General features: G+C 42.9%; 1 protein-coding gene across 11 annotated transcripts in view; it reads left to right on the forward strand.

Annotated features, from left to right (window-relative positions):
• Window positions 1–19675, forward strand: part of ZNF407 (zinc finger protein 407) — a 471531-nt gene that overhangs the window by 72434 nt on the left and 379422 nt on the right. The gene's annotated exons all lie outside the window — the stretch shown is intronic.

Consider the following 19675-nt stretch of genomic DNA (forward strand, 5'->3'; position numbering starts at 1 on the left):
TAACACTTCAGTTGTGATATTAGATGATAATAGTCCAGTCCTTGACTTAAGATTTCTCGGGGAGTCTTTCTAGGTCCTTCATGATTTTGTTTTAAATACTTATCTGTAGCAGAAAAATCATTTTAAAAAAAACCCAAACAAACCCCTCTTTCCCATCCAAGTCAGCCTCTCCTCCTTGGATCTTCAGAGCAACAGCTGTCTAAGTTCAGGGATGCCTGCCTGTTATACCAATCTGGAATGCATTGATGTTTTACAGGTGCCAAGAAAGAAGCAGATACAACATGGACGTTAGCAGTATAGGTCATGCTGACTCACCATTGTGCCTCAAACCTGATACGGAGGGGTTACACTCTACTGGTTAAGTCATGTGTCCATCCATTTATTGATCTTTTCACCACACAGTTTTTTCAACCAGATTGTTTCCTACCGACCCCACTGTGTTTGAAGTCTGCTGCATGTTTGACTGTGCTGCCATCTTTTCCTCATGTTGTCCAACATTTGACTTTCTCTGCAAACAATAAAAAGTTTGCAGAGAAGCTAGATTATTGCTCACCTTTGTTTTTTGTATTTAAAGAAGTGAGCTTAATGGCGATCTGGAGGATACATGACTTGTCTTCTTCGATATTACTCTCCACTGGTTGGTTTTTGACACTTATCAATCAGGTACAGAGAATTTACAAGAAGTATTGATCATGGTGTTGAAGATTTCTCATGAGTGGTTCTTGAACTACTAAACTTGGTAAACTACTAAACTTTGCCCCATAGAAAATTCCCTTGTTTAGTACTCCAGTTGACTGTCATCTCTCACAATGCCACTGGATTTGTTTGTATGTAGACAAGGTGAAATGCATTGTGGGAGACACCTTCAGAATCTTGTAAGTGGAAAATCACTTCTGCATTCTTTTCCAGTTTTTTCTCATTGGAGTAATTTCAAAGAAAATACAGTGCTCCTGCAAGTCTCTCTGCATCCCTCTTGGTGAAATTGATTTGATATTAGAACCTATTTTCTGTGGCTTTTTGTGGCTCAGTGATGTGTCTCGTCCCAGTATGAAGATTGAGATGTCATAGGCATAACATTTTTGAATCTGTCTACTTGTTTTTATAATCTTAAGGCCAAATCCTCTCTATATCCTCTTTCTAGAAGGAGAAATTCAGGATTCAAATTCTAGTCAGTTCCTTTTAAGGAAAATATACTGAATGATCCTCCCATTGAGGTGGGTCAAAACTCAAGGCCAGTGAAAGGTGAGTAGGCCAGATATCTGCAGGAAATTGTGGCAAATACGTGGAACTCTGTCCAATATCTGGCTTGACAGCTCCTCTGCCAGAAACCTCTCTTTTCCAGGAAGCAGCATTATGGCCAGTTTGCTATCAGTTCCTCAGTGCCCCCTGTGCATCTTGGTCCTCTGTCAGAATTATGACAAGGCTGCTCACTTTCTCTGCCTCCATTTTGATTGACCAAATTTAATTTATGCCAAATCACTTACTTATAGTTCATTCAGAGGGCTTATGGGCACCTATGTGATGGCTAAGGAGTGTGCTTCTTTGTGCTCCACTTTCCACCTCCATTTCTGTGCAGTTAGGGTCAAATCTTCCACCTATCCAAAGCCTGATGCAGGGGGTTTCCTACAGGCATTAAGTGGAAGGGACAGAATCCTCCCCCAGGCTGCAACACCAGAACCTTATCTGCATCCTTAGGGAGCAGCAGCATCTGTACAGCCAATGTCCCTGAAGTGCTTTTCAGTGTGGTGGAGAAATCCAGTGAACCATACATACACTTGGGCTTACTTCTCTCCTAGCCCTGCCCCTAAGCTTTCAGCATAGTGGCTTATGGGGAACCCCTGTGGAATGTCTTGTACGCTCCTTTGGAGGCTTACTGAATAGTAGGCCCTTGTCTTTATGATCCTTCTTTTGTGAACTTCCACTGCCTCCAGGGTCCTCTGTACCAGTGGAGATAGAGGAGGGAAACACTTCATTCTTTTGTGTACTGTGGATCAAATGGGAAAATTATGGCCTTTAACATTTTAGGACCTAAATATTTCTTAATGTCAAATGCCAAATTGACCTTCCAGTTAATGTGGTTGAGGCTTATAAAAGGAGGCTGTGTGGGTGCTATCTCACTTAAGGATAGCCACCTGTCTTGCATGTCATATTCGTGCCTGCTAGGTCTGAGGGGAACTGTGCTGGGATTAGGTCCATGCTCTGTCTCCTAGCAGACTGGATAATTATATAACTCCCCTCACTCTCCTTTGTGCCTCTAGCACTGATTCACTTGGTGACCAATAATCTCCTTAGATGAAAAGTTGGAGTGCTACGAGGACTCTTCATAGTAAGGAGGAGGCTTGTTGCTCCCAGTGATACCCTATGGGGGAGAAAATCTTTTCACAAGCCTCCTTACTTTGCTAATATGGTTGGAGGAGAAGGCTGTTGCTTTGGGGTTGGTAAAGAACTACTGCTTCGTCAATCCAATTAGACGAGTAGCTGACAGATGGGAGGAGAAGATACTCCAAGGACTGCTATAAAGATGGAGCGTCCAAGAGCCCCATGAGGACTTCTGCTAGCATGAGGGTGCTATCAGGACTTCTTCACTGAAGCAAAGGAATGATCACTTCTGCTGTCACCTCCTTTCACAGCTAGTGATCTGAAGATCTGTAGCCTCTTTTTGCCTCTTTCCTGTTGGTAGTAGTTCCTGGACTGGCGGCTCCTCTTCTTCCCTTGTTAGTTTTGGGGTGCGAGATGACATTACCCTTGCTTCCCCCCCCCACTTGGGAATCGCTCATACTAGCAAGACTTCTTTTTCTGGAGAATTCAGATCACAGTGCCATTTTGGTATCTCAACAGTGGAAGAAGAAAGAGAGTGCTGCAAGTTATGTTCTCTGTATCCTGTCTCTTGGCAAAGTCTTTGTCTTCTCATGGTAGTGGCAGGCAAGAATGAGCTTGCTGCATTGGTTAGACTCTTTAGAGAGTGCTGCTGCTGCCTGTTGCCAGGGCAATAGCAGCACATGAGCCAGCATGCTGAGCCAGCCAGCTTCTTCAGGGGATAACAGATAATTAGAATTGATCATATTTTCTGTACATTATTTTGTGGATTTAATTTTTTTTTGCAACTATAGCAAAATGAATTCCCATTGAATATTTCTACTTCTGCAGTATTAGTATTATTAATCATTTGTATTAACATGGTGTCTAGGAACCCTAGTTATGGACCATGAGCTCCTTGTGTTAGGCATCCAGGTGGTCAGATAGCAAGCTATTGATGTTCTGCGTAACTTGTTATTCAAAAAAAAGTACACCTTGCTATGATAGAATGTAGTCATTTTAGTGGGCTTCTAATCGTACAAGGACCATCTGCAAATGATGAACATAATCTTATTTTGAGTCTGCAGAGGGCTCAGAAAAGCTTGTCATAGTTATACATAACGTCACATATCCCCAGATGTTAATATGTGCACAAATGTACATTTGTTATGCATCTTTCCCAACAAAATATTCATAGTTTTTGGTTTTCTTCCTTGATGTTTTTAAAAATTTAATTCATAATACAACTATGTTAACTAAACTGTATTTGCACCTAGTTGTATTTTTGATACGTATACTTACCAAAAGTCTGCCTCATATCTCGCAAGTTAATTGCAGGACTGAATTACTTCTGATTAACCCTTGAGTTAATACAGTTTAATCACTGTTGCTACTTTAGTTACAGTGTACAATTTGTGTACTTGCTAAATGTTTCTGGTCATTGAAGGATCCATATATTAGAAACATACATAATCATGTCAATTATAACCGTCCTCCTGCATTTCCTCCTCTTCTGGTTAATCTGTGTGGCAGAATGTGGTCTTGGAATGATCCTGCTTTTACTTTCTCCCCCAACACTTTCTCCCTCAAGTGTGGCGAGGGTTTGCCATAAATCTGGGCCACAATACTTTGGTGGGGTAGAAGGAGCATGCAGACAGTTGTGGACCCTTAAGTCAATCCCTTGGTGGCATTTCTCATTGTGTAACTTGCTTACATTGGGTTATAACAGCTTGAAATAATAAAACTGTGTGTAACTACCATTAAGCTATTTATCATATATATGGTAACTAGTGCATTTTTAATTTAATTTTTATTATTATATACGTATTAAGTAAGGTATTGTTTTTTGCCCCTTTTCAGTTAATACAAACATTCTTTTCTCTTGACTGAATGATGTGTTATGTGTTGGCTTATGCATTCTTTTTTGTAGTAGATTTATGCAGTTTTTTATCTATGGCACATGTTATTGTTGGGGAATATATAGCCTATACAGTGTAAAAAACAGTATGTCAGGCACATTCCCTGGGCCCATTTCTATCTCCCTCTTTCTAAAAAAAAAAAAAAAAAAAAAAAAAAAAAGTCTAACATTTCCTGTTACCCAAGAGTGCCTGACTTTCTTTTGCTTTTTAAAATATCTTGTTTATTTAGTAGCTATTAGTAATTAGTATTAATAAGGTATATTATTAATATTTCTGATATTTGAACACACTGGAGATTGCAATAGTGGAGACAATCAGCAAAGAACAAAAGCTAACTTGTTTTCTTTAGTATATTTTACCTTTATTGCTTCAGTAAATTCTCTTCTCCTTTTCGAATGATCAGTCTGGTCATATACCTCCTCCTTAATGCCTATTTTAAATTTTTATAAGACTGACTACATAATCTTCCTTTTAAAATAGTTTCCTTCATTGTAGTGACAGTATGTGGGCCCATATTGTTTGTGAGCGACAAGCTGTCTCAGTTAGGCTTTCCATTGTAAGGTGGGACTTCATTTGCATAAAAGTAGTATGGAAGTTCCATTTTTTTAGGCAGGCCATTGTTCTTCATTTCTTTTGCATACCTTTTACTCCTGGGAGGAGGCCCCTTTGTACAAGCTGGAGATGAAAAGACGTCGTAGTTATTTAGTGAGAAACAAGCTCTTCAATAAATTGTGACAGTTATTTGTAGCGTATGGTCCCAACTGTAAAGGTGAGCATGTCTAAATTGAGGCTGTCAGAATGTATTGTGAGTTGCATTTCTCTGCGCGAAGAACATGCGGACAAGCTTTTCTCTGAAGATCTCAAAGCTTGTGTTACATAGAGTTGCTGTGCTGCTTCCTGGGGCTCCCTAGACCTACATCATTTATGAAAGCATTACTACTTATTTATGTTCTGATGCTAAAGTAAGTGTCCATTTTGTTTGAGTAGGTTTTACAGGCTCTCTTCTCAGATACTTAGCTCTTTCTTGTGACACTGTCTTTTTCATTCTCCAAGGAGCAGGGCATTTCTGAATTCCTGAATGATATTTAAATGATGAAAAAATCTGGATTTACTTAGTGTTAACTCTAGCTCTCTGAGAAGGGGAACCTCCTCCTTGGATCCATAGACTAGTCAGTTTGATCGCTAGGGATCTTTCTAAATGTGGTAGAGCTGCTGAAATGAGTGAAGATTTGTTCATTCATTGCGTAAATGTATAGGAGATAGCAGATGTATCATACTGCAGAACATACCTTCGAATTTCTATTTCACAAGCATTTAATTTTAGCAGTCTAAGAAACATGGATCCAAGGAAATGGTTGCTTATACCTGACTATAATGAGCTCATATATAACACTTGCCATCTGTCAATTCCAGTGTACTTTACAAAGTAAGGTAGATATCATTTTCTCCATTGCATATATATGGGGAAAATAGGCAAAGTGACTAGCCCAGGGTGATACTACAGGTCAGTGTCAAAGCTGGGAATAGAACCCACATCTGACTACCAGTCCAGTCCTGCTATTCACTGGATGGTGTTACCTTCATTAAATAAGTAACCTTTTTTCAAGATGTATAAATAATTTTCACAGTCCATTAAAAACATGTCCTCTAAAGCACTCAACACTGTTCCTTTTACTCAGACACATCATGAAATAAGCAATTTTCTCCATGATCTACCTGCAAAATATGACTGCTTTGCCTGGTTTATTCTGGGGCCTACCCTTAGACTGCATTGTCGTTTCTGAAAAATGTTGGCTTCATTTAATGAAATTAATAGCACTTAAATAAATAAGTAGGCAAGTAACAAAGGTACCGAATGCTATTTATACTTTACCAGCACATCTGTGAATGTTGGGTGTCTCGTTGAGGTAGAAAGTCAAAAGCCAAGTGCTTTTAACCCACCCTAGAAATACATATGTTCCTGCATAATATGATCACTTCTTAAAGAATTATTGCTGTTAGTGTTTTTAGAATTAATAAAAATGTCATGTTAATAGCTTATTTGGGAAAAGTGTAATGGGGTAATAATAAAAATACTTTTACTGGTATGTGTGAAGGTAATTTCATTATAATATAACTACTGTGGTTGAAATTCACTTCACCTGCAGATAGCCTGAGTAATTGAATTTTATGTGGGTGAAGGAAGTGTGTGGGGATTGTGGAGATAAAATCTAAGTCCCAAATTCTGGACATGATCCAAGACTACAATGCAACGGCTTCTCTTTCACTCTATAGCCCTGATCCTGCAATGGATGCTCCTGTTGGTGGCCCCATTGAAGTCCCTGGGGGTCTGGGTGGGACCAGGAGTCTGCCTATGTGGTGGCTGGAGCTCTGTGGCTGAAATGGCTGCCCTTCCATGCCAGTTACACATGAACCTATGATCCTTCCATTGGACAGGCCCTAAGGCTGCCCTCCACCCCAAAGCAGGGTTGGCATGGAGACCCCCGTGTGTGTGTGTGTGTGTGTGTGTCTTCTTATATATAAGATGTATACAATGGAGATAATGACATCTATGTGGAAAATAGGCAAAGTGATACTTTCAGGATTCCTAAAAAGAAATTCTCAAGGAGCAGCAATATGGGATCTGTATTCATTATATATCTGATATGTTAGGCAATATGTGAGTTCTCAGTGCAGGAGAAAAAATGAGGGATTTTTAAGGCAATAAAATTCTTGTTTTCCTTGATTTGAGCCTTTTAATGCAAGCCATCAGGTTGCAAGCCAACAGGTTTGCCTTACTGCTTATTGAAAAAGCTCTCAAGGGCGAGGGAGGGTAGGCAGAGTTTCTCTCTTCCCTGCAAAATTGTGGGTCCTATCTGAAAGTGTTATATCTTTTGGTGCTCTGCCTCTGCTGTAGGGCAACAAAAGGAAACATAAAGAAACTGATCCAATCTATTCTGAGGCCTTGGAAAGCTACTGGATATTTATTACAACCACACTCTGGGGAAAAACATAATACTGAGGGATGTTTTTCTGTTTCTTATTTTGATCTTAATTTAAATACTGCTGTACTCTGCAATCACCTTACATATGATTCACGGTTATTTACCTAATATTTAATAATCTCATGCATAGCCTGAAATGTTTCTTACAATATATATGGCTTCAAATATTTGCAAAGGAAGTCAAATCTTCTGACCAACATTTTATTGGAAGTGTTTTCGGATTTTTTTTTTTTTTAAATGGTATCTTTTATTTTAAGGTTGTGCTCAATATCTCACAGGAATTGAAATATCTGCTGCTACGTTTGAGAATATATATTTTTTTGCATCATAGGTTCTTTGAACCTTAAGACCTGAAGTATCAAGACTTGCCTATTTTTTTACATATGAACTCTCCAGTGACCTGTGTTATCTGGGATCTAGATATGGGGTACAGTGTCTGAGAAACAGTCTGTGACTGGAAGGAAGGGCCAAGCTGAGACTCAGGTTGAAGCCAGTCCTGCCCTGGGCCATGATTCTCCTGCCAGAGAAACATCCCCTCCTTCCAGTTTGCTTCACTTCCTCTGCTCCTGAATTCCATCTCCTGCATGCAACCAGCAGTGAACTAGCAGTTCAGAGAGGCTGCAAGGGTAGGTCCCAGGTTAGAAATGGTTGCACACTAGACCCACCTTTTAGAGCTGGTAAGATAGATGGGGAAATAAGGCTTGCTACCTACTTTGTTGAGGTATGGAATCTTCTAAGACTTTTAGAAGAGCAGAGAGGAAGAGGTTATTGTGAGGGAGAAGGAATGAAGATAGGGCAGGGCTGCTTGTAGGGGAAGAGAGAGAAAAGAGGTGGGAAAAGAATTTTCTCAACTCCACTATCAGTCATCTTAATTCTAAAGCCAGTTGTGTTTCATCCTTATGGTTCTGTGGATTAAGAAGATTTTATTTTTATTAACAAAAGCTGGAGTTTGATTGTGTGTTTGATCTAGTGAAGTAAAAACAAATGCCAGAGAAATACCCCAAAATAAGTACATAAATATATACCTTTCCGATCCCCTGCTTTTCTTTCTGCCAAACAAAGTCATTGTGGCATTTTCAAAGGAGCCTAATGGAGTCTGGAGCCTAAATCCCATTGAAAGTCATTGGGAGTAATCTAATTCCCTTAAAATCCCAGGCTGAATTTTCCCTTTATATTTCTTAGGATTTTCTCATGGTAATCGCCGAATGTATAGATCTTTTATTTCGTTATAGTAAAGCCTATCAAATATTTACTGATTATAATATTTTGTAATATTAAAGAACAAGTAATACAATTGAAGAAAAAAATCCAGTAACTCATTCCTTGGGCTGTGGTGTGGTGAGATCTCATAATCTAGATACTGTCATACCTGATTAAAATTTAAATATGTGAACTTAGAGCAAATTGAGTGATGCCAGAAAATAGTGTTGATGATTAGATAGGTGGCACTTTGCCTTCTTGAGGTATGTCTAAAAGCAAACACCCCCGTTTTCGCCCCCCCAAAACCATGGCACTGAGTCTCAGGGCCCACGTTAACTGACTCAGGCTCATGGGGCATGCCTTGAGGGGCTAGAAATAGCAGTGTAGACATTTGAGCTCAGGCTGGAGCCTGGGGTCCAAGAGCCTCTTGCCTCACTGCGTCTCAGATCCTGGGCTCCAGCCTGAGCCTGAACATCTACACTGCTATTTTTTGCCCTGCAGAATGAGCCTGCTGACACAAGCTCTGAGAGTTGCTGTGGCGGGTCTTTGTTTTTGCTGTGTATAGATACCCATAGCATGGTGTTCCGAGGCATGGTGCGCTTAGTGGTGCTGTCTTTCCATTGAGACATACAACTGAGACCTTGACCACTTGTGATAATTAATTAAAAATCCTGTGTCGCTTTCATAAGAGTTGACCCAGTGTTCTGGCCAGATTCCAATTTAGACAATTTATATATTTTAAGAATTTTTCAACACCAGCTATTGCCTGAAATATACACAGTTGAAACAAATGTAAAATTAATAAAATGGCTCTCCAAAATAAAACACCATAAAGAATCCAGATGCCCACTGCTATAATAGTCTTGACTAAACCAGCCTCAGAATTTGCTAGGAAACTGGTAACGTACGGCTCTGACAAACCACAGGAGGGATCAAGTTTCAGTGTTGTTGTACTTCCATTGAAAATACCTTGCTACTTGTCACAGCCCAAGGAAACCAACAGCAAAAGCAGTTTTGATATTTTCAACTGCTATGATGGGACATAGGGGTAGAGGTGCCCTCTCAGGTAATTGGTTCCCAAACCATTTAGGGCCACTCTCCATTATAATTAATGCCTTTGAATTGCAGCCAGGGAAGCCAGTGAATAGCACTGACGGTTTGTAGGGCAGTTACTTAGGAATTGCCATACTGTATTAAACCCATGGTCCATCTACTCCAATATCCTGTCTCTGACAGTAGCCAACTCGAGATGCATTTGAGCAATAGTCTGGTGTGAAAATTTATTTCCTTCTATTGGTTTTGAACTTATCACCTTTACATTTCACTGAATGTTCTTTTCTTCTTGTGTTATGAGAAGGAGAACATATGCCCTCTTTACTGTTGCCTTTAGGGCCTTTTTGACCAGCCCGTATATTTTAATTGCTTGCACCAATTAAGAGAAGACCAGATGCATACTACATCTCTTACATGCAGTAAGCCTTGAGATTACAATGTCATAAATATCTCGGTTACATCAGAGAGCAGTGATTACAGCCCTTACGTGACATACCGGGGCATAATCCAGACTAGTGCGAGGCTGTGTCACCCGTGCCTTGCAACATTGGGTGTCTTACAATGCTTTGCTGTAATAGCTTCTACCTGGACTGCTCACAAACAGCCTTCCAGCATGCAAGGCACACGCTGAGTATCTGTGTGTATCTGCAGCCTGCCAGTTACTCCCTACCTTTTAATATAAACAGCCTTGTTTATATTGCAGGGTGATTCCAGTACACCCCCACTCCCAGAGTTTCCCCCAGAAATATATGTCCTGCACTGCCCAGACCTCTCCTGTACAGTACAAATCTTTTAAGTCTGTTATTCCTTAAAGTGAATAATATGCCTGTTTATTATCTTAGTTACCCAGACACTTCAATTTAAACACAGTGGATTAGATAAAACAGTAAAACAAGTTTATTGACAAAGAGAGGGATTTTTAAGTGAGTACGAGTAATGAGGCATAAAAGTTAGAAATGTTACAAGAAAAAGAAAGATAAAACACTTACTAGTATATACTTAAGAAACTATTTTAGCCCTGTAAAACAAACTTTCTTACCACATCCTCCAGCAGATTATTGACCAAACTTTCAGGTCAGGACGACTCCTCTGGAGTCCAATGGCTGTTTCCTTTTTTAAGGTGTGGAGTATGAGGTGGACAGGGAGAGAGAGAAGGGTACATTGAGGTGTTTGTCCCTCCTTTTTATAGTTTCAGTCCCCCTCTTGAAAAACATTTCCAGTAAAGAACCAGGAGACAGAGAGTCTCTGTTGAAGGATGTTCCCTGCTGTTTTTTTTCCCAGCTGTTTGAATTTCCTTTGTTTTTCCTTCCTGCTTAAATAAAATTAAGGCAAGCACATATTCCTTTGTTTGGGATAGACCTGTTTTCTGACTTCTGCTTGGGCTGGGCTATGGTGTTTGGAACATGTGTTAAGAACATCGTACAGGAAAATCTTATAATGTCATATATAATGTTTCCACACATTTTATCAGGACAATACTCCCAGCAAATTTTGAGTTTTCAAATGATACCATACAAGGCATATCTTGTACAAAGATTATTACAATAGAGTGTGAGGTGTGAATACAAGGGTGTAATCCATCACATCTCAGACCAACTGTACATGCAGACAAAGGCCATCTGGAGATCCAAGAGCAATAGTGGATCTAGCACGACTTTAAGGTTCTGTTCCTGCAACATGTTGCACATGGACGGACTGCTACACTTGGATGGAGGCCCATGAATGTCAGAGGGGCAAGTCATGGAGCTCCTTGTGGGCTTTGCAGACAGCCCATGCACAGTCAGTTGTGTTGTGAGGTTAGACATATGTCCCAGAAGGTATCGTCACAAGAACCCCAGCGTATTTTCCAGATTAGTGGTTCTCCATCTTTCCCATTAGATGACCACATATTAAACAGAAAAAAGTGTCATGACCTCCCTGCTATCTAACTATAAACAACTCTCCGAGACCAGTTTATAACTACCTAAATCATTGTAACCCCCAAGCTGAGAGCTCATGCTCTAGATCACACCTTTCAGAAGTGGTGTGCCGAGTCTTCATTTATTCACTTTAATTTAAGGTTTTGTGTGCCAGTAATGCATTTTAACGTTTTTTAGAAGGCTTCTCTCTATAAGTCTATATATTATATAACTAAACTATTGTCATATGTAAAGTAAACAAGGTTTTCAAAACGTTTAAGAAGCTTAATTTAAAATTAAATTAAAATCCTGATCTTATGCCGCTGGCCCACTTAGCCGACTGCCAGCCTGGGTTCTGTTCACCTAGGCCAGCAGCAGGCTGAGCGGGGCCCTGGCTGGCAAGGGGCTGGCAGCCAGAACCCCAGACCAGCAGTGGGCTGAGCGGGGCTGGCGGCCAGGACCCCAGACTGGCAGTGGGCTGAGCAGCTCAGCCCGCTGCCACTCAGCCCGCTGCTGGTCTGGGGTTCCGTCTGCCGGCTCCTGCCAGCCAGGGTCCCGGCTGCTGGCCCCGCTCAGCCCGCTGCCAGTCTGGGATCCCAGCCCTGCCCACATAGAGTGGGTACCTACCTTCTCCCTGGTTTTAGCCCATTCTCTTCCTCTCTCTCTGCACTGAGCTGAGGGTGGGAGTGCACTGAACACAGGGCTGGGGGTTGGGGTGTAGGGTCTGGCCAGGACCTAGAATGAAGGAGGGGGCTCCGGGTTGGGGCAGGAGGTTTGGGGGTGGAGTTCTTACCTGGGCAGCTCCCATTTGGTGCGAGGGGGGGCGGTGGGAACGTAGGGGGTGCAAGAGTCAGGACATGGGCTGTGGGGGGCTGGGTATGTGTGTGGGGGTACTGGAGTCAGGGCTGGGGTCGTGGAGGGTGCAGGAGTCAGGCAGGAGGCTGGGATTTGTGTGGGTGTAGGGGACCGGGCAGAGGGCTGGGTGTGTGTGAGGGGGGTATAGGGGTCAGGGCAGAGGGCTGGGAGGGTGTGTGGGGGGGTACAGGGGTCAGGGCAGAGGGCTGGGAGGGTGTGTGGGGGGGTACAGGGGTCAGGGCAGAGGGCTGGGAGGGTGTGTGTGTGGGGGGGTACAGGGGTCAGGGCAGAGGGCTGGGAGGGTGTGTGTGTGGGGGGGAACAGGGGTCAGGGCAGAGGGCTGGGAGTGTGGGCTAGGTTCGTTGGGGAGCTCCCAGCCCCCTGCCTCCTGCCCTGAGCGGTTCACGGCAGGGGGCTGGAGGAGATATGCCCCGATTCCTCCCCCCGTCCCTGTCCCCGTCCCCGTCCCCGTCCCTACCTCTTCTCTGCCTCCTCCCCGGAGCAGCAAGCGTGTTGCAGCTCTACTTCTCCGTCTCGTTCGCAAGGGCCATCAACTGATCGGCGGCAGGGAGGGAGAGGAGGGGGGCAGGAACCCAGCACGCTGGTGGAAGAGGTGGGGGGGAGCTTGCCTGCTCTGCAGCAGCAGCCAGCAGGACCAAGCTTCTTTACCCTGCCCCGGGGAGGGGAGAGGGTGGAGAAGAGTGGGCCGTAGCGGGCAGGATTTTTAATGGCACACTGCTGCCTGCCAGGTTTCCGGCCTGGGTTCAGCAGAAGGCTGAGTGGGGCTGGTGGCTGGGACTCGGCAGGCAGCAGCGTGCCATTAAAAATCGGCTTGCGTGCCGTCTTTGGCATGCGTGCCATAGGTTGCTGACCCCTGCTCTAGATGTTTTCCCCTACCTATCAGCATTGCTTCTGTTTTAACCTCCTATCCAAATTGATTTTAGGATAGCTTTCTCCTGTGAGCTCTTCTACCAGTATCAGAATGGACAATTATTATGTTTACTGCTCAACTAAGGTAATCAACCATGTAAAACAATACCTTTACTGTGTACTTGTTCCACATATAAAACTATTCTAGTATAACTTGAGGATAACTGTAGAATCAAGGTGTGATTGACATTGCTTTAACAGTACATAGTACCTGGATGGTAGTATTTGTTAAAACAGATGGTTTTATGAGTAGGGGCTCCCCCTGCTCAGCCGCTAACTTCAGCTGCTCTCATGCCTTCCTGAATGGAGATATCAACAATCCTCAGTTAAGGGCCAAAAACCTTCCCACTTGTCTTCACCTGCTATGTGGCAAGGTTTCATCTCACATAAAGTCGGATGTCACTTACACACATCCAAGACTTCACATAGTGAAATACAGCAAATCTCAATTAGAAAAGGTGGAATATCTATAACCACTTGTGCTGACATCATTCCCATAATGTTGACTAAATCAGTTTGGATCCTGTCCTTTTCCCCCTTCCCCTGCTCCAATGAGAAATCATGACAATCCCTCACAATGAGAACCGTGCTACAATTACGTTCTGCCTATCTGACCATGAAAATTAAGTTCACAGTGGCTTTCTTAAATCCCATCCCAAACACTTTTGTGTAATGGTGTGGTAAGCTCTTAAACAGCCATGATATGATCCAAGCCCAGAGGTGGCTGCATTTCAGTAGTGGGTAAAATTATACTGCATAACTGAAGCCATCTATGCATGGAATGATTACCATTAAACATTTGCTAGTTTTGCTCAAGATGAATAAATACGACTACCTCAGAATTATCACCTAGCCTGTCCTATACTTAACTTTATGCGAGTACTTACGATATTATTGCCTTTTTTATTTTTTTGTATTCTAGGTATTTCCTGAAGTGATGTAGTTAAATAAGGCAATTGGGAAGATTAAGGGTGACAACTATATGGTGTTCATCCGACTGTTTGCTGTATCAGATGAGGTTTTGGCCCAAGGGATCTTCAGTGGGTGGCCTCTTGACATTAGGAGCTGTTACAGAGAACCACAGGGTTAGAGCATCCAATTATTTTCTGGACTGCAAAAGGGTCATACTGTTTTTCCCACTCCCAAGAGCCTGACCCTGCAAAATACTGAGGCCTTTATTTTCAATAGTTAGTTCACTTGGGGTGCCCAGCTTGTGACATCTCAGTGGGTCTTGATTGAGTGGGTTCTTAGCCCTTTTGAAAAATCAGGTTCCTTTAACCAATTTGGGTACTCAAAATCACGAATATTTTAAAAAATGTAAATGCGAATGCCTCCTGTAAAATGCTAGTACCTGCAACTCCAGCCAGATAAACTCAGTAGTTTTGGATTATGAGATGCTGGAGAAGATGTTATATGGTTGAGGATCTGCTTCAGCATCAACATCAACTGCTCTTGAAAAATCAAAATGTTAATAAAACAATTACTGACTGGTAATTCAAAGGAAATGCTAGCAAAATTGCCTTTGAGTTAAAATACTTCTTTATAATTGTTCAGTATTGCCCAAAGCCACAGGCTGCAGGCAGTATTCACTAGTACAGTCTCAGAACTATTTTAACCCTCAGGCAAATATATTCCTGCTGTTATTACTTTGCAACCCAGTCAACTTTATATAATATGGAGCCAATTCCGTCCTCTGATACACAAGCATAATTCCCAGTAGCCTGCTTTTCCAAATGCAGAATTTGGTTTGTAGTTTGGGATCTTTTGGGATGAAAGAAACCATAAAAATGTATCTTACTATTATTCATTACTAAATTATAATCAGTATATATCCTGCATATCATATCTCTGCAGTTTGTCATGTTAGTGTCTTTTTCCAAACACTGGAATAACACTTAAAATCTCGATTATTTCCATTTGATCAAACTAACCCATTCTTTTGGTTGTCCTATACAGGTTATAATTTTTTGGCTTCATTCCTAATGGTTAAGCAATCACTTTTCCTACAGTTGACACTTATTCCTTTTTGTGGAATGAGTGAGAGAAGAGGCTTTGAAGATCTGTATGATGCATTCAGGTTCAGAAATGGAACCTGGGTGTGTTCCTGAACCTTAGTTTGACAGTTGACTGTATCATTGCTTAAGCTATTAATGTGCTTTCTGAGATATAATAATAAATAGGTGCTTCAAATCATTGCAAAGTAGTTTGATTCATATTTGTTATAATAAAAACACATTGTCAAAATACATGACAGTGGGAGTCATCAGAGAAATATACTTTGCAAAGGAAAAGAATGAAACCTATATAATATCGACAATTTTAATGTCACAAAGATATTACAAGTTTTTTATTACTACTACTACTACTACTACTACTATACTATATTTGTATGCTACCAACAATGTGCTAGGTGCTTTGCAATCATATGTGAAAGTTATCTGTCCTGAAGGTCTTACGATCTAACCAGACAGTGTACAAATAAAGCAGGGGAAAAGGCAACATTGAAAGGCCATTGCGAGATTGAACGTGCACCTGGACTCCGTCCCCTCCGTTGTCTTTGGGAGCATCTAACTGGTCTAATATCAAGATCTTTGGGGGAAGCTTGTTGGCCGAAATCTGGTTTTGGAGCACAATATTAGGCACATTTAAGCCTGCTTTTCACTTGCTCCATCCCACCAGAGAGAAATCCTTTTCAGAGAGAGGTGAATGGGGATTTTCTTGCTCTGTTGTGAATTCTGGGGCATATCAACCCCAGATTATGCTAAGGAGTAGTTTAAGGCAGACATAGAAAAACTGGCTGCAAATCTGAGTCCTATTCTTGCCAGATCTGAACAGACAAGCAGGCTGTCCAATCCTATGTAGATCATTTCTGTAGTTTATTGATAGAGCAGGCCTGCTGTTTCTCCTGATCCGAAGATACGGATCCAAAAGGCCAGCCCTTCAAAAACATAAGAGAAGAGATTGCAGGCAAACATACAACCCATAGAAGATAGCAAAAGATAAAGTAGATTGCCTAATTTGTTATTTACTAAGTGGTCCTTGGTGTAACCCAACTTTGGTTCCAGATTCAGGCTAATCTGCGCATGGCGCAACTGAAACTGAACAGTAAATTTAGGCCCATTTTTGCGTGAAGCAACCTTTGTTCACCAAAAAGGTTTGTAAAACTTACTGAGCTTTTTGATGAGGAACTGGGCTGAGTTGGTTCATCTTTGAGATTGCAGAGCATTAAGTTTTCTCATGAAAGATTTGTACATAAAGCATAATTTAGTGAATATAGTTTATTTTCTTATAGAATAAGAGAATATGACTGTTCTGGAAAAAACAGCAACAAAATATGGGAACAAGACTCTTCAAATAATATATAGTTATAATTTAGTGCTGGATGGTTCTTCTTTGGTTTCTTCTATAATCAAAGTACTGTACAAGAAAAGTTTGTATTCCACCTGCTCTGTTGCTCTCCAAAGCAAATTTAGAACCAAATGTTACTGCAATGATTATGTGGTGCATTTTCTTTTTTCTTTTTTTAATCTTGCACTGTTTTTATTTGAAAGCCAAGACTGTCAGTGGTCTGTTTACTTTATCTCACTCATGTGCTGTGGAAATGAATTGCGTTTATAGAACACACAAACTATTTTTGCCTGAATGCTGCATTTATGATTTATGGCTAACATGTATTCCTGATTTTCTTTTGAGAATGATCTTTATTGTCTTTGTGTACTTACTCATTGCAGAAGCACTTGTCTATTTTGAGCTAAACCAGACCTCTTGTAAAAAGAATCAAATTATTTCATCATGTTGAAAATGAAAAGCTATAATTACTTGTAATTAGGCTTCAGAATTTTTGAAAATTGGGGAATTCTTTTCCAGCGGTTTAAGACCACTCCAAATCAGTGCCTTTGGAAAATAGGAAATAATTTTCTGTTCAATTTGAAATTGATTTAATTTACGCTTTTTGACAGCTATTTTGCTTTGATATTTTGCTCTGGGAAATCACTGAACTGTGGTGATTAATGCAATAATGTTTTCCGTGATCTTATACACTGCGTGGTTCACAACTTACTTAAGCCTAAATAGAATCTTTGGTTTCAAGAAACACATTCAGTTATTTTGAAGTATTTTAGTTTATTAATCTCAAACCTAAATTGTTTTAATTTTGTTTTTTGTCTTCCTAGGATTTTTATTTACTTTGTACTGTATAAACGAATAGTCCAAACCTATTCTGAATTGTATTTCTCTTAAATGTAAATGGAAAAAGCAAAAAAACTGATATACGCCACAGTGATTATTAGTTGTTTGTTATCAGAAACTCTTTTCTTCAGGTAAATCTAAAAACAAACAAAAAATCCCAACTTGAAATTCAGGTGAGCTGGAGGGGAAGACATTGGAAAACATTGTGTTTATCCAGGTCAACATCCAGCCACCAGAAGATTTCATATTCTCTAGTGCACAGGAGAAGAGAATAACATCCTCAGTCAGAAGGCACCATGTGCCACAGAGAAAGACAGAAGCTGCATGTGAGCAGGAGCAGCAGGCCACAGACAGCAGTCTTGGAGCTGTCTGCATAAGGAAGGGCAGGTAACAAGCTAGTGCTGGGCAAGGAGGCAGCCTGTTGCTTGTAGAAGGCCAGTAATAGCTACAGAAGGAGGGTACAGGGCAGTGCATGCAAGCACTGAGGTCAGTTGCATGTGTGCAGCAGCAGGATAGTTCTGAGAGGACCTGTAGTGAAGCAGTTTGGTTCCCTGCCGCCCTGGAGAGAGACGAGCCCCTCCAGACACCAGTGGGCGGAGCCAGGGAGCTCTGAGCCCACCCCCCAGAGGGTCAGGGCTGCCCCGGAAGTATAAAGGCCTGCCCTCCAGGGCTCACTGGAAAAGCAGCTGCCGGGGAGGCCAGACGCCTCCGGCCTAGCTTGTGAGTGGGAAAGCTCAGCAGCCTGCAGAAGATCTTAGGACTGGCCCGACCTGCCCCGCGCCAGCTACCCGGCAGAGTTGCCAAGCCTGCCCCGTGCCACTACCTGGAGGAGTTGCTGAGCCTGCCCTGCACCAGCTACCCTGAGGAACCCATGGTGCTGGACCCCCCTGAGGACACCACCCTGACCCAGGTACCTCAAGAGGGGGAGTCTGGAAATAGCCCAGGGGCAGCCGACCCTAGTCTGGCTGCAGCAGTGCCAGAGCCAATGTCAGTGTGTTGCGGCCAGGATCCCCACTGACTCAGCAGCGGGTCTTCTACCGCTGCTAGGGCCCTGGGCTGGGACACAGTGGAGTGGGAGGGCCTACGTCCCCTCTGCCACCCAACTTGTGGGTAGCAGTCTCCCCTTCTCCCAGCCCCTTTGGAACCTAGGGCCTGGGCCTATTGTTACTATATACTGTTGTTGCTCAGTCCCTGCCTGAGGGCCTGAGCGCCTGACTCACGAGTGCCCTGCCCTGACCCAGAGCCTGGGCTCACTGTGTTTATTTGTACCGTCACTAAGGCCATAGAGGAAGACTCCCATGGCCAGACTAATTCCCTGCAAGAGCTATTCCCCAAGGTAGTGAGGCAGTGTGGTTCCCGGCTGCCCCGGAGAGAGACAAACCCTGGCTAGCCTCTCTACAGGTGGTGGAGAACGCAGGCATGATCCTTGACCCCTGTGAGAAGGGCTCTGGGGGGGAATGTAACCCAGAAAGAGCCATGGATATGGACAAACTTATCAACCTCCTGACCGAAAGCCAGGAGCAGCAGCAGGTGGCCCAGCTCCAGCAGCAGCAGCAGCTCATCGAGCAGCTGGGAGTATGGCAACAGCAGCTGATTTGGGACCTGGGGGTTCAGAACCAGGAACAACAGCGGCAATGCCTGCAGCAGCTGGCGACAGCACTGCTGCGCCATGCAGAGCCCCAGCCGGGAGACGCGGCCAGGTCACCCCGCACCACTGCGCCAGTGTGGCTGACCAAGATGGGACCCAATGATGACCCCGAAGCCTTTTTTTGGTAACTTTTGAAAGAGTAGCACTGGTTGCAGGGTGGCCCCCTGACCAATGGGCCACTCTCTTGGCCCTGTACTTAACTGGGACAGCCCAAACAGCAGACAGAGGGCTATCTACGGAGGATGCACGGGACTATAACTATAACTATAACTATAAACTATAAAGGCAGCAATTCTGGATGCCTTGGACGTTAGCCCAGAAATCTTTTGGCAGCGGTTCCGGAGCCAGACCTACCCCACTGGCACCAGCCCCCAGTTGGTGGCCCAAGAGCTGAAGGAAGCATGCAAACGGTGGCTACAGCCAGAGAGGAGGACCATGGACGAGGTCACGGAACAAATTATTTTAGAACAGTTCGTACACATCCTCCCGGCATGAGGAAGGGCCTGGGTGCTTCGCCATCGGCCAGCGACGCTAGCCGCCGCTGTCGCTTTGATGGAAGACTTCCTTGCGGCTGAAGCGCTGGTGGGCCCAACCGAAGGAGGAGGAGGAGACCCCAGACCTCGAGGGAGGGACTGAGGAACCGAGGACCCCCGTCTGGGTCGGCTATCGAACCCTGACTTAACACAGACTTTTGTCACGATCAAA

Source organism: Dermochelys coriacea, chromosome 2 (assembly GCF_009764565.3).
Source record: "Dermochelys coriacea isolate rDerCor1 chromosome 2, rDerCor1.pri.v4, whole genome shotgun sequence".
Classification (NCBI taxonomy): Eukaryota; Metazoa; Chordata; order Testudines; family Dermochelyidae; genus Dermochelys; species Dermochelys coriacea.